Below are 13676 nucleotides of genomic sequence, written 5' to 3' on the forward strand. Positions count from 1 at the left end.
AAACGTGAACAAACTGATCTCTGAGGAAAAGTTTTAAAAAGATGGTTATTCTTTACATTCTTCATTCCTTTAAAAACTGCTTATTGATTTTATTTTTAAAATTTTAATTGATATTTCTTGTTTTGACATCACCTTCACATCTCAACATATTTCTCCTTCATGAAAAGCTATCCATTTTTTTTTTTTTAAGAAAAGGCTAAAAGAGAAGAGAAAAAGGTAAAACTAAGGACTACATCAACCAAGTCTGACAATATATGCAATATTCTACACCCCTAGTTACCTGCCTTTGTAAGGCACATAGGCAAGTACATTGACATTGCTTTTCCTTGGAGGCAAGCCTAGTATAGTTACCCAACATTTGACTTTGAGTTTTGTTGTTGTTATTTCCATTTTAATTTTATAGCCAGGGCACATAATTCTTTCCTGGTTCTGCTTACTTTATTTTGCATCAGTTCGTGTAAGTTTTTGCATACTTCTCTCTTATCTTTATAATGATTGTTTCTTACAGCAAAATAACATTCCATTATGTACACATAGTGTAATTTGTTTATCCATCCCCTAACCAAAAGACATTTAACTTGTTTCTAATTCTTTGCTAACACACAAAAAATTCTTCTATAAATATTTTTGTACATTGTGGGCTATCTTTGGAAATCCTATAATTCCCCTCCCAAGTCATGGTGAAGTTGGCTGATGTCAGAATCATTTCTTATAAGATCTTCAGTAAGGAAGCTGTCATAATCCTATTGCATTATGACACTGGCCAATTGACAGAAACCAAAAGCTATTCTGACAGCCAAGGTCCAATTAGAATTCTAGAGATTGTTAAGCACAGAGAATTTGACTATGTCCACAAGAATAGAAAACCAGCAGCTACAAAGGTTATTGAGTACTGGGACACAAAAGAAGAAGCTCTCTTGAATTCATTCTTGTTTGTGTCTCTCTATAGATAAGCATTCTTATGGCAGAATTGAGAGATTTTCAAAGTGAATTGCATGCACTGAATATATGGTTTTGGTCTGAACATCAAACGTTCCTTCTTAGGATATAGATATAGAGTTGAAAGGAACCTTAGAAACCATCGAATCCAAATCCCACCTCCCTCGTTTTGCAGTTGAAGAAGCTGAGTCTCAGAAAGTTTATGGGATTTCCCGTATGTCACACACAGTTAAATGGCAGAGCTAGGATTCGAATTTAGATCCTGCTGACCCCCAAGTTCAGGGCTCTTTCCACCGTGCCAGCTGCTTCCAGACATGAAATACCAGGATTCCTAATCAGTGATTCTATCCTTTTGTCTAATGCTCCTCTGGGCATATGATCAATTGGGAATCGTACCATCTGTGTGATGGGTGTGTTCCCAATCCTGTGAATATCAATTTCTTATGAACCAATGACATTTCATTCTGGTTTTCTGTGTAAATTATCTCCATGTTTTCTTCCTTCTTTCTTTTCTTTTCTTTTTAAACAATCAGGGTTAAGTAACTTACTCAAGGTTACACGGCCAGTTGTTTCTGGGTGTGGTGCTAAGTATCTGAGCCCAGATTGGGTCCCCAGGTCATCCCGACACTGGAGTCGGTGCTCTTACTTGCTGAGCCACCTGGCCGCCCCTCTGTGGCCCCTCTTATTTCTTTTTTTTTCCCCTAAAGCAATTGGGGTTAAGTAACTTCCTCAAGGTTACATGGCCAGGTGTTTCTGGGTGGGTGCTAAGTGTCTGAGCCCGGATTCGATCCCAGGTCATCCTGACTCTGGGGCAGGTGCCCTTACTCACTGTGCTACCTGGCCGCCCCTCCATGTTTCTTTCCATTAGATGAGGTTGCTTCTTCTGAATGAGTTTTTGATTACAATTATAAAAACTCTGTTACAAACTTATAAAACACTGGGGGTGATTTTATAAGAGACACCCACATAAGTAATCTCTTTAGTTCCCCGACACACCTCATATGTATAAAATACAGAATAAAGGATGCTTATACCATAATAACCATATTCAGAGCCTATTACATCTAGAACAATTAATAAGTCCTATTTAAAGATAGCCCAAAGTTTGAATCAAAGGTGATATCATGTCCTGGTGAATATGTCCTGAATATATGATATGAATATATCACCATGTCCTGGTGAATATCATGTCCTGGTGAATATGAACAAAGGTGAATCATGTCCTGGCTATATTATACATACACACACATATATGTATATATATACATATTTATATATGTGTATGTACATATAACAAAGTCATATAATCTAAATTCTTTTAGCATTAGTAATTTGTCAAAAATGGTATACATTTTAAAATAACTACATCAGGCCCTCCCTATTTTCCTGTCTCTTCAAATCTCTTATCACAGCTTTTAAAAATGTATCTCTCATTACACTTTCTCTATACCTGCCTTTAACTCCATATTTCAAAATTCCCAACATACAAATGTAGGAAGACAATGATATAGGAAGTTCCTAGTCCCTTTGACTTTTTCTCAGGGGATGATTTGCACGTGACAAGATTAATAGCCTGAGAGGATAAAGGAGTTGAAAGGACTGTTCTTAATAAGAGAGTGACAGTTAAAGTGAAAAAGTTAAAACAGAATCAAAGGAGTTGAAGAGTTAGGGCCTCAGACATTTAACACTTAACTAGCCGTGTGACCTTGGGCAAGTCACTTAACCCCAATTGCCCAGCCTTCCCCTTCCAAAAAGCAAAAAAAATAAAATAAAAAGAGATACAATTGAATACAGAGATAGTCGTTTAGCCTTTTCTTTCTTTTTTAAAAGTTTAATACATAAAACTTTGTGTAACACCAATGTGATACCCATGGCAACTGCTGTTACTATGCAGACATATTTCCAATATTAATTTACAAAATATAATCAACTCTCTTCATTACATGCAAAACCAAAGTATTTGCTTGGAATAGAATACCAGGAGGTAATATTTAACAAGGTGTTGAACATTACCACTCCAGGCAGCACTGACATCTTAGGCATTCTTATTTGTTAGGCCTCTCTATAAACAACTTTCCTTAGACTAGTTCCTCCCTCCACCTGCCCACTCAAGCTGCTTCTCTCTCTGAGCACTGGGTCACTCTCACTCCCTGCACCATCTTTCTCCCCAACATTCTATTTCAGTTAAAATTCCATCCAGCAAGCTCCTCCCACTCTTAACTGAATGGGACCAAGCTCCATGTGACGCAGGCTGTATCACAGCCCCAGAGCTCAAAGCAGGTCACACAGTCCTATGAATGGATGAGGAAGATCTTTCTATTCCATTAACATTACAGTTTGGGAGACCATGAGCTAAAATAGCTGATAACCTTCCTACAAGGGAATAGAAAAATCACATAGAATGTATGGAAATATCCAGACAAAAGAAAGGGATAGGGACTGAACTTGAGATTATTGTCATAGGGAATTTCAAGGTGAAAAAACTCTAAAACACTAATCCAGGTCTTATAGTCTTGGAGAATTGCTAAGAGCACTGAAAAGTTAAGTGACTTGATCAGGCTCATATAGCCAGGACATATCAGAGAAAAGACTTGAATCCAAGTCTTCCTGGCTCTAAGGACAACTTTCACTTCACTATACTACCCTAGGAATATAGCAGAAGACTATAGAATGTCAGCAGAAATGGATGTATGTGGAGAGCAGCCCATCATAGAAGAGCAGTTGAGAGTATCCTAGCCATAGAAGTCCCACAAAGAGTCAAGAAACCGATAGAATAATCCTGCCATGAAACATGAAAACCTGGTACAGCATCTTGTAAGGTGATAACATTACCCAACCAGCCATGCTTCCTTTAAGAACCTGCCATTCTTTTTTTTTTTGGTTTTTTCTAAAAGCCATATATAAGTCCTATTATTCTTTATATGGACACAGTGCTCACACACAAATACACATACACACACAATAGCCTTTATGTCAGTGGTGTCCAACATGGGGTACACACATCAAAGGAGGAACTGAAGATGGTCCATTATAGTTCAGGAATAAAATATTAACATTTGTACTTCTATGTAACCTAATTCCCAACTAAGCTGGATGGGGCTGAGGACATCTTGTGCTATATACTGCCTAAAGGACATGATTCTAAATTGGTGAGAGAATGCTGACATGACTGTGGGACTGTATGAGGTAGAGAACTGGTTTGAAAGCTTTGGAGAGGAGAGACAGATCGTTCTTGCTCTGAGAAAAGACGTGTGTGGCTCTAGAGCAGGGATGGAGAACCTATGAACACATGTGGCCCTCTAGGTCCTCAAATGCAACCCTTTGACTAAATCTAAACTTCACATAACAAATCACCTTAATAAAAGGATTTGTTCTGTAAAACTTGGACTCAGTCAAAAGGCTGCACTCGAGGAGCTAAGAAGCTACATGTGGACTTAAGGTCGCATTTCCCCACCCCTGTTCTAGAGTCTCTTGGAGACCTGTTCCAGACACAAAGAGAAATGACAGACAGACATCACGTCTCATCAAGCCTTCCAGATTTTGGAAGGCAAACATGGAGGATTGGCTGGCTCCTTATGTGTCCCACTTGCTTGTCTTCCTTTGGGTAGAATTGGGGCTTCTCTTTTGCTTCAGTGAAATTTCATCTTTCTCCCATCTGAAGATCTCATTCACTTTTACGTTATTGTATATATCCTAATCTGATCTGTACATTGTCTTTTTCCATTTGCTATCTGCTTGGATATTTCCTCACTATTCACTCTGTGTGTGTATGTGTGTGTGTGTAACTTGTATTTGATAGGAAGGGGTCAAGCCTGTAGGTATAAGCTGTAGCAGCAAGCACCCCAAGTGTCCTCAGGGTTTGCTGCCAATACAGGTTCTTAGATCTGCTTTGTTAAAGGAAAGCAACTCAAAATGGGTTAACAAGCTTACTTTAATCAGTCAGACATATATCGTTTACCTTGTTCAGGGGAAAAGGTCAGCACCCCGAACTTCAAAGTACACAGACAGAATTATCAAGACAGAAACAGATCTAGTAGACAGATTTCAAACTGTCCAACCATTACATCCATACCCAGTCAACATCTGGGTTTCAAGATCTGGGTTTTTTCAAAGCCAGGGGGCTCAGGACAACGGCTTCCCAGAATCCATATCAAATCACAGAAGGCTTCTCAAAGTGAGCCCCAAAACAAAGCTACACATCAGGGCTTATATAGCCTTCTCCTGGCTCAGAGAATGTAACAACCTTATTGACTCACTGGCCAATTAAGAAGTATCTACTGAAAAACAAGCCTCCCACCCCAGGCTCCAGGTGCACTTTAGCCTAGGGGCAGAGAAGATATTTAAAATTTACATTCCCATTACATAAGCTAGAGGTACCCTTTTCCTTTAAGGAATAATGACCAGAGAAGTCAATGGCTTTTCACACCTAAAAAAAAGTATTACTCTAGACTAGAAATTTTCAGAACAGATAGGTAAAATTTTGGTTTAGTATCATTCATTCTCATAGAAGAATACAGAAGCCAAACATAAGGCACCTTCCCCTTTTCTCCTAAAGGCAAGGATCATAGTAACATTGTTAGTATTACCTTAAATCTGTGGCTTTTTGAAGGAGTCTTTTTAAACCAATTGTCCATTTTCTGAGTTAATTTAATTAAACTAGATAATATAATCTGTAAATCTATTTAACTAGGCAAACACAAACAAAAACATGGCAATATATTTTCAGCGAATGAAGGAGTAAAAGCTACTAACAGCAGCTTTGCCTTCACTCTTCTCTCAAGGTAAGTTGGGCATGTACATGATGTCTGTCATTTTTTTTAAATTAAATTTTATGTTTATTTTTAGTTTGCATAATTCATTTCCACAAGATTTTGAGTAACAAATTTTCTCCCCATTTTTCCCCTACCCACCACCCCAAAACAGCTATCCTACTGCATATCCCCTCCCCCAATCTGCTCTCTCACCCATCCCCCCTCCGACTTTCTAGTAGGGCACAGTGGATCTCTATGCCCCAGTGCCTGTATGTCTTATTTCCCAGTTACATGTAAAATAATAATAATAATATTTTAAACATTTGATTTTAAAACTTTGAATTCCAGATTCTTTCCCTTCCTCCCTCATCACCCACCCTTACTGGGAAGATAAGTAATTCAATATAGGCTGTACATGTGTAGTTAGGCAAAACATTGCCATAGTGGATATATTGTGAAAGACTGACTATATTTTCCTCCCTCCTATCCCACCTCCCACTTGTTCTATTCTCTACTTTGACCCTGTCCCTTTTAAAAAGTGTGTGCTTCCCCCACCTCAGCCTGCCCTCCTTTCCATCATCTCCCCTCTCATCCCATTCCCCCCTACTATCCTGTAGGGTGAGATACCCAATTTAGTGAGTATGTCATTCCCTCCCTAAGCCAAATTCAATGAGAGTAAGGTAGACTAGTTCCCTTTTGCCTTCCTGTTTCTGTCAGTTCTTTTGAAGAGGACCAGTGACATCATTAGGTGACATCTTAACTTGGATTTAAGAGAGGCAAAGTTACACAAAGTCATAAGCCTCACTCTCTTCTAGAGTTGTCGAAATCCAGTGGCAAGACAAAAGTCAAGACAGCTGATGATGGCCCAGGTGGCAATGGATGACCTTGTTGTCTTTGTCTTCACATGCTTGGGGCAGATGGCCCCTAACTCAGCAACAGGTTTGAGGTCTTTTGGTTACCCCTCTACCGAGACACTTTTACCTGAGTGTCATCATTGCACATACTACAGCTTCTTGGAGCAAAATGTAAGAGAGGGGTAGAAACCAAAGGTGGATGAATAGCCCTGGAAAGGGTTCAGCAAACCCTTCCACTAGAGATGCAAGTCCTCCCTGAAGACTCCATATACCCTATGTACATGATATGTGGCTGTCTGGCATAAAGAATGAATTAATCTGTACCTCACATGTAAGCAAAATGTATCCTTTCTTATTGTTTCAGAAGGAAAATAAATACACATAGGGAAAATATGTACACATAAATGCACAAAATAAAAACACATATGGAAGTAGCATCTATTCCCATTGGATGACTAAATATGTAGACAAAGTGATCAGAGGGGAGATTTTACCTAATGGTAACATGAATCCATCATGGTTAGCAAGGCATTTAAAAACTAAATATCTAGATCATGTGGAAAAACGTGATATTTTTGAAGCAATATTGAGAGTTATATAATATTCAAACCAGTATTTTACCAAATTTCACTAGCTTTAAGAACAAATTTTTAGAAGTCTGTTTTGAAATGTTTTTTAAAATTTAATTGAGAAAGACAAAAAATATTTGAAAACTGTTTCAGAAGTAATTAACTGCTTTAAAAAAGAAACTTGCTGGAGAAAGAGCTTTGAGAATAGATTACAGAAATATTTCCATTGGTACATGATTTTTTTTTACAAAAAATGATATAAAACTCTCAAATCTGCATACTTTATTTGCTGTCTGCTAGTCATTTGTGGAAATGCACAGGATTTGATTGTTTGTACTTGTATCCCCCAGTGCCTAGAACAGTGCTGCCGAATGGTAAGCACTTAATAAATACTTGTTAATTGATTAACTAGTTTACAAGAACAACTGATTGACACCATGGGAAATGGAATTTTGGTAGTTGAATATCAATAATTGATCGATGGGATTGAAAAATGAGGATCTTGACTGAGTCAACCCAGCTAACTATGCACTTCTATTTGGATCCATGTATCTTTGTGAGTTTTTTTTTCAGTCATGACTGCCATTAAGATTAAGCAATGAAATAAACTGAATTTAGTGCCCTACTCTTTATTAATTTTATCATAAAGTCTTAAACCAAGATTTTCAAAAATTATGAATCATTCAATCACATTGAGCTCACTGAAATGAATACTTTTTAAGAACAAAAAGTTTTTGTATCATTAATCTGCACTATAAAATATTATTTATTATATCTTTATCTCAGCCTTTTAATGTCCATTTTATATGTATTTTGCAATTTAAATAATATATTAGTATGGTAACATATTTATATATGTGCATATATGCATATACATTAAGAATATGTAAAGTATTTTGAAAACTTTAAAGTAGCATATAAATGTAAATTATTATTACTCTGTGATTAATATTTATATTTGCTTCTACCTAAAGTTTTTAAACCTCCTCTCTGTAGAATTGTGTCAGTGATATGCATTTTTAGCTTTTTGGAAGAAAAATTGCTTAATTACAAAATACTGATGTTACTGTTCTTAATATGTATTATTTCCAAAAAGTCATATGAGCTGCATGAGTTTAGAAAATGATCATTCCCTTTAATATGTAAGAAAAAATGAAATGCATGGAGAAGACTTGCACATAAAGTTATTAATAAGGATAGACCCTTCTCAGACCTACAGGTTTTCAAATTTGTTCCTAAACTTCATTTTTGCCCATCTTAATGAAACAATGCATAAACTTTGCTGTTTTACACTGAGCGGAAAATGAGTGAACTCATTTTCCAATTTCCAAGGACAACAAAGTCAAAGCAAAAGATATTTAATTAAACAATATAGCAAAAGAAATGATGAGGAAAATCATTCCTCCTGCCCCACCACTCTTCATATGGGAGTATACTCTCCCAAAGATTCTCACACACCCCTGAGAGAACACTCGTGGCAGGGGACATAGTTGGGAGAAGGCACCCACATAGCCAAGGCAATGCACAATCCTAGGCTCACATCCTAGTTGAAACCCATCTCTTACTTCAGTGCTGTTCTGCTACTAAACCTTCTATGTAGGGCAGCCAGATGGCACAGTGGATAAAGCACTGAGCCTGAAGTCAGGAAGACCTGAGTTCAAATCCAGCCTTAGACACTTACTAGCTGCATGATCCTGGGTAAGTCATTTAACCTCATTTTCTTCATCCATAAAATGAACTGGAGAAGGAAATGACAAACCACTCCAGTATCTTTGCCAAGAAAACCCTGAATGCGGTCACAGAAAGTCAGATATAACTGAAATGATTAATAGGCAACAACATCTCTCTATGTAGAACCACAGATATCAGCTGTTGGTCAGATATAATCATTAATTTACATGCTGCTGTGCTTTACTGATGAACCATTATTTGCTTTCTGTAGGCCCTCTGTTGCACTTAATTGTCATATGCTAGTTTTCAACTCTTCCCAATAGCAAGAGTTATTTTAACCCATAGTTTCAGGGGCTATCTGAATTTTGTTGTTGTTGTTTAATGATTTACATCCAGACCATCCAGAGAAGCTCCAGGAGATAGTGTCTGATTTTAAAATGTGTTTGAACTGCCTCACTGAACTCAGTCTGCCATCTTACTTGGGATTAGAAAATTTGTTTTAACTATTTTACACTCCCATCTTTCTCATCATATTCTGTGTAAGTCTCATTCAAGACTGGAGGGGATTCGGTGGAGCGATCAACTTTTGACACACTTTCCTGTCAATAAATATGTTCTCTGTTTCCTACACTTACAAAAAATCATTTTATTAAAGTAGAAGTTTAAGATAGAATCATTCCTCATAGTCCAGAAATGTAAAATGGATTTTAAAATATTCTTGAGAAATGAAAGATGTTATTGTGGTAAAAAAAAAAATGTGCTATAAACATGAATTCTAAACTTCCTTATCAGCAAACATACCCATTTCAAGCTTTCATGATTACACCAAGATCAAGAGTTTTCTCAATACTCATTTACTTACAAGATAGGTGAAATGAAGAAGGATTATAGGAATATATGTACCTATGTCCAAAGGGCTATAAAACTGTGCATACCCTTTGATCCAGCAATACCAGTACTGGGTCTGTATCCCAAAGAGATCATAGAAAGGGAAAAGGACCCACATGCACAAAAATATTTATAGCAGCTCTTTTTGTGGTGGCCAAGAATTGGAAATTAAGGGGATGTCAATCAATTGGGGAATGGCTCAACAAGTTGTGATATATGAATGTAATGGAATACTATTGTTCTATAAGAAATGATGAGCAGGTGGATTTGAGAAAAACCTTAAAGACTTAAAAGAACTGATCCTGAGTGAAGTGAGCAAAACAAGAAGAACATGGTACGCAGTAACAGCAACATTGTACAATGACCAGCTTTGATAGACTTAGCTCTTCTCAGCAATGCAATGATCTAAGAGAATTCCAAAAGACTCTGAAGTGCCCACCAGAAACTATGCACTAGAGCCCCCTTAAACCTGCTAGAGGGGACCCCTACTGGGTCTCTTGGAAACCACCTTATAGGCTCCAATAGTAAAGAAATGTTTCACCTGTGTTGCTAAAAACATGCCGCAGGTTTCCATGGATTCAGGTCTGTTTATGTTTGTATTCAAAGCTTTGTTAAGGGACTATGGCTTCGCTTTGCTTCAGTAGAAATAATATTAATAATTTGTCCTGACAGAATAATACTGAGAATGTCTTGCTTGGACAGAAATAATACTGGGAATAATTTGTCTTAACACAATAATACAGAGAATGTCTTTCTTGAACCCAAATAATACTTGGAATGATTTTTTTCTTAATAGAATAATACTGAGAAAGTTTTGCTTGAATGAACACAATGCTGATACTCTGTTACTAGCAATCACATTGTCTATAAAATTATGTCTAAAAGAAAGCTCGAGACTGTCTTTCGGTCTGAGAGGTAGTCCTGGCTGGTTAATAAACACTCCTATCAAATTATAATTGGCCTAGCTGTCCTGTTTGATCTCACTGTCCATTACAACTTGAGATGGAAAATGTTATCAACACCCAAAGAGAGAACTATGAAGTCTGAATACAAACTGAAACATGCTATTTTATCTTCTGTTGTTTTTTCCTTGTGGTTTTCCCCTTTTGTTCTGATTTTTCTTTCACAACAAGACTAATGTGGAAATATGTTTAATATAATTATGCGTGTATAGACTATATCAGATTATATGTTGTTTTATGGAGGAGAGAAGGGAGGAAGGGGAAAATTTCGAAATCAAAATCTTATAAAAATGAATATTGAAAACTAAAATAAATAAATTAAAAAAAGAAGTACCTATGGTTCAATTTGGGGCACTGATGGTGGGCATTTTGACTGCCTGGTGACTTAAGCTTCATCCTCTATTAGTCTAACAGTATAATTTTCATTAGAAAGAAATACATCCATTTCTAACGTGTGAATATTTTATTGAAATATCTTGTGCATGAATCCATTAATTTATTTATAAATTAATTTTATATAAATTAAATTTATATAAATAATTTATTTACATTTTAATTTATTTATAATAATTTAAATTTATTAATTTAATAAATAAATAAACTTCAAAAAGAAGACATTTATTTAGAACCTGCTTTATACAAGGTACTTCACTGGGCATTGGGGATACAAAGAAGGCAGGGAAACATCACCTGCCCTTGAGGAGCTTACATAGGAAGTGGCCCTTGAGTTGGGTTTAGAATTAAGTCAGAGAATCCGTGATGCAGAGGTAAGGAAGAGGCGCATTCCCAACTTGGAGAGCGCATTTTAGACATCAACAATCTTGTACCAAGAAATAAATGAAAAGATCATTTCTCAAAATTTGCTCTCTGAAAGGTGAGCATAATATGTATTATAATAATATAATATAAGAATTGCCATTTTAAAGATAAGGAAAATTCAGGGCAAGAGGAAATTGGACTTTCTACTAACTGAATGAATAATACATAGAGGTACTTTGCAAACCTTTAAGTGATTATACATACATATATATACATACACATACATACACATTGACTTGTAGATATACACACAGACATTTATAATCACACATACACTCATGCACACACACACACATCCATACACACACATACTGCTGTTGTTCGTTTATTTAGTTCTGTCCAATTCTTTATGTGCCATTTGAGAATTTCTTGGCTAAGATAGTAGAGTGGTTTGCCATTTCCTTCTCCAACTCATTTTACAGATGAGGAAAGAGAACAAACAATCTTAAGTGACTTGCTCAGGGTAACATAGCTAGGAAGTGTCTAGGGCCAGATTTGCAATCAGGAAGACTCATTTTCCTGACTCCACAGTCAGCACTCTATCCATTGTGCCATCCAGCTACCCTCTATGAATACTAATTATTATTAAGAAAATAATTGAAGACTTTATTCAGGGAATTTAGTAAGAAAACTATCTTCCTCCCCAATTATCTATGTATCCAAGATGAACAATCATTTCACCTTCAAGTATATAGATAATTCCTTCAATCCTTTATTACTTTGGATATGTAGACATAACTGATCCATTCATCATGGTAGCTTAAGAAGCTTAAAGAAAAACTAGAAACAGAATCTATGGCTTCTGTTATAACACTGTGGCCTTTTGCTAGTGCTTCTTGACAAGAATATTTAATCATTAATTGACAGCATTATTTAGCTTTTGTTTATTTGTTTGTTCTATCTGGACAAAACTGCAGGGGCCTCCAGGGCACCAAGCCCTCGCCTGGCAACCAAACATCTCAGCTTCAGAACTGCAAACTGAGTTTTAGGAAGTCACCAATGAAGCCTGAACAGGGCATAGAATGTAGCTCCTTATTCTCATGGCTTACTTCCTCAGCCCTACTGACAATAAGACAAATTCCTTTTTTTTTTTTCAGTAAAGGGAGCTTCCATGATTCAGAAGACACATTCAATGCCAGTAGACTCAGCGATGCAGGGCTGACTCTCCAGACATGCCTTTCGTTTGGAATAGTGAGGATGGATGAGAAAAGAGCCGTGCCAAATTTGCTAAGCAAGACAGACCAGCCTCCAGTCCCACTACTTTGGCAGAGGCTCAGAGAGACACAGTCTGAGTTTCATAGCCCATCCCTCCCCAATCCAATCTTCTGCTTGGTATCCATGAAGAACCCTCTAGGCAGAACCCTCCTACACATGAATTTTCTCCATTCCCATAACCTTCATTCAGGGTCTGCTGTCAGCATCCAAAAGACTGGCAGTAGGAACAGTGTCTAGCTGAACTGTCTGAATCTTGGTCATGACAAAGGTGTCTATTATCTTCTTATAAAAATAATGCAAGAGCGATCAGATCCTGGTGGGAGAATTTCTTGCTTCTGGCTATATTGTCTTTCTGGTATCTGGCCCATTTTCTTGCTGGGTACTTCCAGTGCAGACACTGAGAGTCAATCTATAAAGTTACTTTCTTTGACAAATTTATTAGCAGATCAAATTGGTTTCCTTCTTGCTTCTATCCAGTCCACGTCACCATCCTGCCTCTCTGTCCCTTCAGTATAGTATCACACCACCCCAAAGGGGAGCAGGTGACCACCTGGTGGCAAGTGCACTCTATCAGCTTGATGCCACCCTTTGATGGTTAGAGATATGTCATTATGGGAGAAGATATATTATTTAAGATTTGACTTTGTGTTACCAGCTAGCTGTGCTGAAACTGTCAAAAAGGTAAGTTCACCTCCTGAAGTAGATACAACCTTGCCTTGGACTAAGATATTTATTTCATAGTCATGGAAGTGCAAGTATGAACACCCAGTGGGGAACCACATGAATATTCCATGTGATGACCAGGGGTGGGCCCTTATTTGTAGCACTTGACAATTTCCAAGGTGTAAATGCTCACCTTGAAAAATTTAACAATCAGATTTCCCAAGAGTAGTAGGAGCTACAATGAAATACATACATTGAGACTCAACTGAATAGGGGGATGTGCAACTGAAAATACAAGTTGAGAAAGCACTTCTAACCTCCAGGGAAAGCATGAGTACTCCAACA

This window comes from Petaurus breviceps, unplaced genomic scaffold (genome assembly GCF_028583685.1).
Source record: "Petaurus breviceps papuanus isolate PSGF00001 unplaced genomic scaffold, PetGlider_PUasm1.0 118, whole genome shotgun sequence".
In the NCBI taxonomy this organism is placed as follows: domain Eukaryota; kingdom Metazoa; phylum Chordata; class Mammalia; order Diprotodontia; family Petauridae; genus Petaurus; species Petaurus breviceps.